Below are 6,017 nucleotides of genomic sequence, written 5' to 3' on the forward strand. Positions count from 1 at the left end.
TGGAAACATTCAGGTTTTCAATCTAGCAGAAGATAAAGAACAGGCATATACTGTTGAGCGGGCTGTGCAGACAACATTAACTCCCTTTTCCTAGACCGCTTGATGATGTTAATAATGTTGTGGCGGCAGCAGCCACGCGATGGTTCTGCCTCCTGATGTCCACCTGGTAGCTGCCTTCTGCAGCCTGTATGTAATGTATAATACTGTGTTAATGATTGGAAATTAACACTGAACATCATGGCACCTGCTCAGAGGAATCAGTGAATAAATGGCAGGTTCCCAGTTCTGGAAAACTGTAAAAGTGACTCAAATAAAGAAACCAGTTGGGCTGCTCTGCCTTTGGAGTAGCCATTCCTTTATTTCTCTACTTCTCTAATAAATTTGCTTTCACTTTGCAAAGAAAGAAGAAAGAAAGAAAGAAAAAGAAAGAAAGAAAGAAGAAAGAGAAAGAAAGAAAGAAAAAGAAAGAGAGAAGAAAGAAAGAAAAAGAAAGAAAGAAAGAAAGAAAGAAAGAAAGAAAGAAAGAAAGAAAGAAAGAAAGAAAGAAAGAAAGAAAGAAAGGCTCTCTGCTCCTCCTCTTCGACAGACACCCACTTCTTGTCTCCCATCGCCACCCACATCCCTGAGATACCATGGGGAATGTGAAGGTTGGAGTCGACGGATTTGGTGGTATTGGTGTCTGGTCACCAGGGCTGCTTTTAACTCTGGTAAAGTGGATATTGTCGCCATCAATGATCTCTTCACTGACCTCAACTACATGGTCTACATGTTCCAGTATGATTCCACCCATGGCAAATTCCATGACACTGTCAAGGCTGAGAATGGGAAGCTTGTCATCAGTGGAAATCCCATCACCATCTTCCAGGAGTGAGATCCCTCCAAAATCAAGTGGGGTGATGCTGGTGCTGAGTACATGGTGGAGTGCACTGACGTCTTCACCACCATGGAGAAGGTTGACGCTCACTTGCAGGGGGAGCCAGAAGGGTCATCATCTCTGCCCCCTCTGCTGATGGTCCCATGTTCATGATGGGCGCGAACATGAGAAGTATGACAACAGCCTCAAGATCATCAGAAATGCCTCCTGGACCAACAAATGCTTAGCGCCCCTGGCCAAGGTCATCCATGACAACTTTGGTATCGTGGAAGGACTCATGACCACCGTCCACACCATCACTGCCACCCAGAAGACCATGGATGGCCCCTGCAAGATACCGTGGCATTATGGCCGTGGGGCTCTCCAAGAACATCATCCCTGCTTCTACTGGTGCTGCCAAGGCTGTGGGCAAGGTCATCCCTGAGCTGAATGGGAAGCTCACTGGCATGGCCTTCCATGTCCCCACTACCAATGAGTCAGTGGAGGACCTGACCTGCCATCTGGAAAAACCTGCCAAATATGATGACATCGAGAAGGTAGTGAAGCAGGAGTCTGAGGGCCCCCTCAAGGGCATTCTGGGCTACACTGACCACCAGGTGGTGTCCTCTGACTTCAACAGTGACACCCAGCCTTCGACCTTCGATGCTGGGGCTGGCAATGCCCTCAATGACCACTTTGTCAAGCTGATTTCCTGGTATGACAATGAATTTGGCTACAGCAACAGGGTGGTGGACCTCATGTCCCACATGGCCTCCAAGGAGTAAGACCCCTGGACCACCAGCCCCAGTGAGAGCACAAGAGGAAGAGAGGTCCTCACTGCTGGGGAGTCCCTGCCACACTGGGTCCCCCACCACACTGAATTGCCCCTCCTCACAGTTTCCATGCAGACACCTTGAAGAGGGAGGGGCCTAGGGAGTCCAACTTGTCATGTACCATCAATAAAGTCCCCTGTGCTCAGCCAATAAAAACAAAAGAAAGAAAGAAAGAGGGAGGGAAGGAAGGAAGGGAGAGGAAAGAAGGAAGGAAGAAAAAAGGAACGAAGGAAGGAAGAGAGGAAAGAAAAGAAGGAAGGCAGGAAGGCAGGAAGGCAGGAAGGCAGGAAGGCAGGAAGGAAGGAAGGAAGGAAGGAAGGAAGGAAGGAAGGAAGGAAGGAATTGTTAGACTAGGGACAAGAAAACCATCACAGCAAAGCCAAAGACCCCCAATTTACTCTTCTTGGCTGCACTCGGAGTCTGGAGGTCAGATGTGAGATTATTACAAAATGCTGATTTCAACCCCATCTCATGTCCAATTCTGTCAGGTGGAGTGGGGGACTTTATCCCTATTTTTCAATCCCCCCAGGTGATTCAAACACAACTGGGTTTGCAAACAACTGAGCTAACCCAAGCAAAGAAGAAGTCGACCAAGTCAATCTAGATGGACAGGCAGGAAGAGGATGAGCTAAATCTAAGACCAGGCACTAAACTTCTCAGCAGCCTAGCAAGGGTACACAGAGGAGACCTCTCTACTTTGAAGAATCCCTTTGATGTGTCTAATACATAATTAGAGAGGTGCCACTGCTTCCACAGTAAAGAGATCCTACATAGCAAAGCTGGCAAGAAAGAGCAGATTAAGTTCACAGTGTCGCCCAGCACTGGGTGTAGAACAGATGGGAAGGGCAGCATCCATTTGCACCGTGCTGGAGAGCGAGGCACGACATCCACAGCTGCAAGCCCTGTGCTACCTACTTTCCTAGTAGTCTTTACCGGAGAGCTCTGAGTACACATTCACAAGTTGCTTGGGAATTTTAGCCGGCGACAAAGACCACGTACTGTGGATGAAAGCAAATTATTAAATAACAAAAAATAATCCAAGCTTCAATCTATCAGGTTTCCAGGGCACTCAGTGTAACGTGGGAGTTCTGTTGGACACTACTGAAGCAATAGACGTGATGCTTTGCCAAAAGACTGGTGACACCATGTCCTAATATTATAAACTCCAACTTTTTTTTCTGCAAACTTTTACCAACTCTTTATCACTCAACACCTGAAGTTCCAAATAAATGACTTGTGGAAATGAAGACATAAACAGAATTTAGCTTCTTCTGCTCCAAATCACATGCACCCATAGCATGAATTCCTTCTTGTGGAGCTCCTGGTACACATTTGAGTCCAAGCTTCTGTGTTTATTCATAAACTAACTGAGTGTCTGCAAAAACAATTGCTTGTGAACATCAAGAGTTGTAGATAATGATTATAAAGGCTAGGAAAATTCAAATATAAAATAATCAATCTGCAAATATTATTGAACACCCAGTTTATACTTTTCTACTTTTTCCCTCATGACAAATTTCACTACCTATCAGACCAATAATTTCCTCATTCATTAAGCATATTGTTTGTCTGTCTCTTCTTGCTAGGATATAGGCTCTTGCGTGTGTTGAAGGTTATCCCAAGTCCCAGCTCAGTGCCTTGTGTGCAGTTAGTCACTCAGAACTACTTATTGAATGAATTTGTGAATAAAAGATAAGCAGGTTCTGGATTTTAGGTTCTGGATTTCCATGAACAAAATGGGTAGAGGCTTGATTTAGAAATCCAAATTGTAATTTCTGGTTTAATGCAAGCCCTTTGATATTAATGGGAAACACTGGAAGTTAGCTGACCATTGGGTTGCAGGTAGGTCCTGTGAGGGAGCAAATTAACATCAGCAGTCAGCATGGTTAGAAAAGAAGGCAAACTTGTCTAATGCTTTTGAAGGCTATTTTCATCTAGTTGAGGTGTGGGGATGCTGCAAAGTTGGTTTTTTCCACTTCGGGATTTTTCTGTTTAGATCATTGGAATCATTTTACTTCATTTGCAAACCAACTGAGTGAAGGTTTTGTGATCGGTGACCATTAAGATAACAATTTTAGAATCAGAGACACAGAGATTAACTTTAGACTGTAGAGTGTAGGGAGGGAAGATTTCTTTCTTTCCTCACCCATTTGTAGGTTCATGGCTGAGGCACCTATAACAAAAGACAGATTAACAAAAGGAAAGCATATAAATTAATTTCACAATACAAATAGTTTTCCTTTGCTAATCTGAATCTGGAAAGAAAAGGACAAGAAGTTTTTACCTTCCTCTCCCCACCGGGAACTACAGACAGATATCCAGGAGTGCTGACCTTGGGAAGAATTCCCATCTTTTTTTTTTTGGCATTTTGTTCATTTTCCCAGGATCTCAACTGCAGGATTAAAAGTGACTGGGGAGTCTCAACTGTTCCATCTGGGGTGTGAGAAACAAACTTGGTGGGGAGAAGAAATATCTTTCTTTACTATCACGGGGTTCATGGCTGGGGTTCATATAACAAAAGACAGATTAGCAAGGCGAAATCATATACATTTATTTAATGTAAGTTTTACATGACATGGAAGCCTTCAGAAACGAAGACCCAAAGAACAGGAATCTGTATGTTTTTATGTTAAGCTTGATGAAGTGGATAGTTATAGAGAAGTATGATTGGACAATAGGGGTATAAGCTAATGGTAATAAACCAGGGGAAACTTAACTAAGCTTGTTTATACGGATTCTCCCCTGTGCCCCTGTGCCTTAGAGATAAGGACATTTCTTTCCTCTGGGTATAGGGAGGGCACCTCTGAGATGAGGGTCCTATGATCTGCTTTGTAGGAAGGTCAGAGAATTCTTTTATAATCTGTATCAGAAAACATGGGCAAAGGAAGGTCAGAGAGACCTTTCTGCTTCTGCTATTTTCTTAAATGCCAAGGTGTCATATTGTGGGGTAGCATGTCCTAAATCCCATGAAGATTGTAACCTCCTCAAGAACATAGACCCATTTTTGGGTGCACCTAGTGCACAGAGGGCACTTCCATATAGAGTTGTTAAGACAAACCACATCAGTTGCCCCTAGTTTATAACTAGGAAGGTCAAGATTCAAAACTAAGTTCATTTCCTTTCCATTGCCCAGGCTGGTAATTATCATGATGGCTGGAATTTTCTGAGTGTTGTCTTTCTAGCCGCCACAGTTCCAAACAATTTATATTTATTAATCAAATTTGTGGGGAGAAGGAATTTGAATCCAGCCTGTCTCCCTTGAGAGTTAAGCCTTTGTATTGACAAATTTGTATTTTAGTGTCCCTGACATTGGTTTTTATGAATACAAAACACGATTCAGAAGTTGTGTTTGGGTCTAAACAACTGGTATTTAATGTATCAAAGTTACAGATTCATGGAACCTAGTTCTTTCCTAGGATTTTAACTTCATTTTTAAATGAAGAGACACAGGGCATCCCCTCCAAGAAGGCTGTGGCCGACTACTTCCTGTGAGTCCCTGGCCCCTGCCCCCTCCAGCCCCTCTGGCCCTCGGACCACTGTGACTGCCTCTTCCCCAGATGGAGGCTGGGCGTGGGCGGGGGGCTGTCTCCAGCTCTGCTCTGCCCCAAGTGGGTGCTTCGAGGGTGAGGACTTCTCTGGAGAGGCCTGGAGACCTAGCTCCATGTTCCTCCTCTCCTCTCTCCCCACTTGAACCATGAAGTTTCCAATATTTTTTTTTCTTTTTTTCCTTCTTTTTTCTGTTTGTTTTTAGATAAACATTTTGAGGAAAAAAAAATGAAAAAAAAATTCTAATAAAAGAAGAAAAATGAAAAAAAATGTCTTCATTTTAAAGTTTTTGCTTTACTTATAAATCTAGCAAATGTTAGCAATTTTTTGCTTATTTTTGTTAGCAATCTTTTTGCGGATCAAAAAGTTGACTTTTTTTTATTACTTTATTTTGAAAAATTTCAGATATACACAAAATAGAATGAATAACATAATGAACACACATGTATCCATTATTCAGTTTCAGTGATGATGGATTTGCATTTCTCTTATTATTAGAAAGATAATTTGTATTATATTATCATTTTATTCATAAATACTTTAATATGTATGTAAGAAAGACAAAAACTCTTATAAAAACATAGCCCCTATTTTATTACTTTACGTAAATAGCAGTAAATTCTCAATATCAAGTACAAAATTTTTCAATTGTTTTGTAAATGTCACTCGTGCAAAAGCATTTTATTTGTTTAATGATAATTCAAGTAAGATCCACATATTGTGACTGTTTAATGGGTCTTTTAAATGTATTCTAATCTAGAGGTTGTTTCTTCTCTCTCTCTGCT

At 42.1% G+C, this 6,017-nt stretch overlaps 1 pseudogene; it reads left to right on the plus strand.

The window, feature by feature from the left end:
• The first annotated feature begins 632 nt into the window (after positions 1-632).
• LOC100385307 (glyceraldehyde-3-phosphate dehydrogenase pseudogene) lies at positions 633-1,699 on the plus strand (annotated as a pseudogene).
• The last annotated feature ends 4,318 nt before the right edge of the window (positions 1,700-6,017 follow it).

The sequence above is a fragment of the Callithrix jacchus genome, chromosome 3 (genome assembly GCF_049354715.1).
Source record: "Callithrix jacchus isolate 240 chromosome 3, calJac240_pri, whole genome shotgun sequence".
Taxonomy (NCBI): domain Eukaryota; kingdom Metazoa; phylum Chordata; class Mammalia; order Primates; family Cebidae; genus Callithrix; species Callithrix jacchus.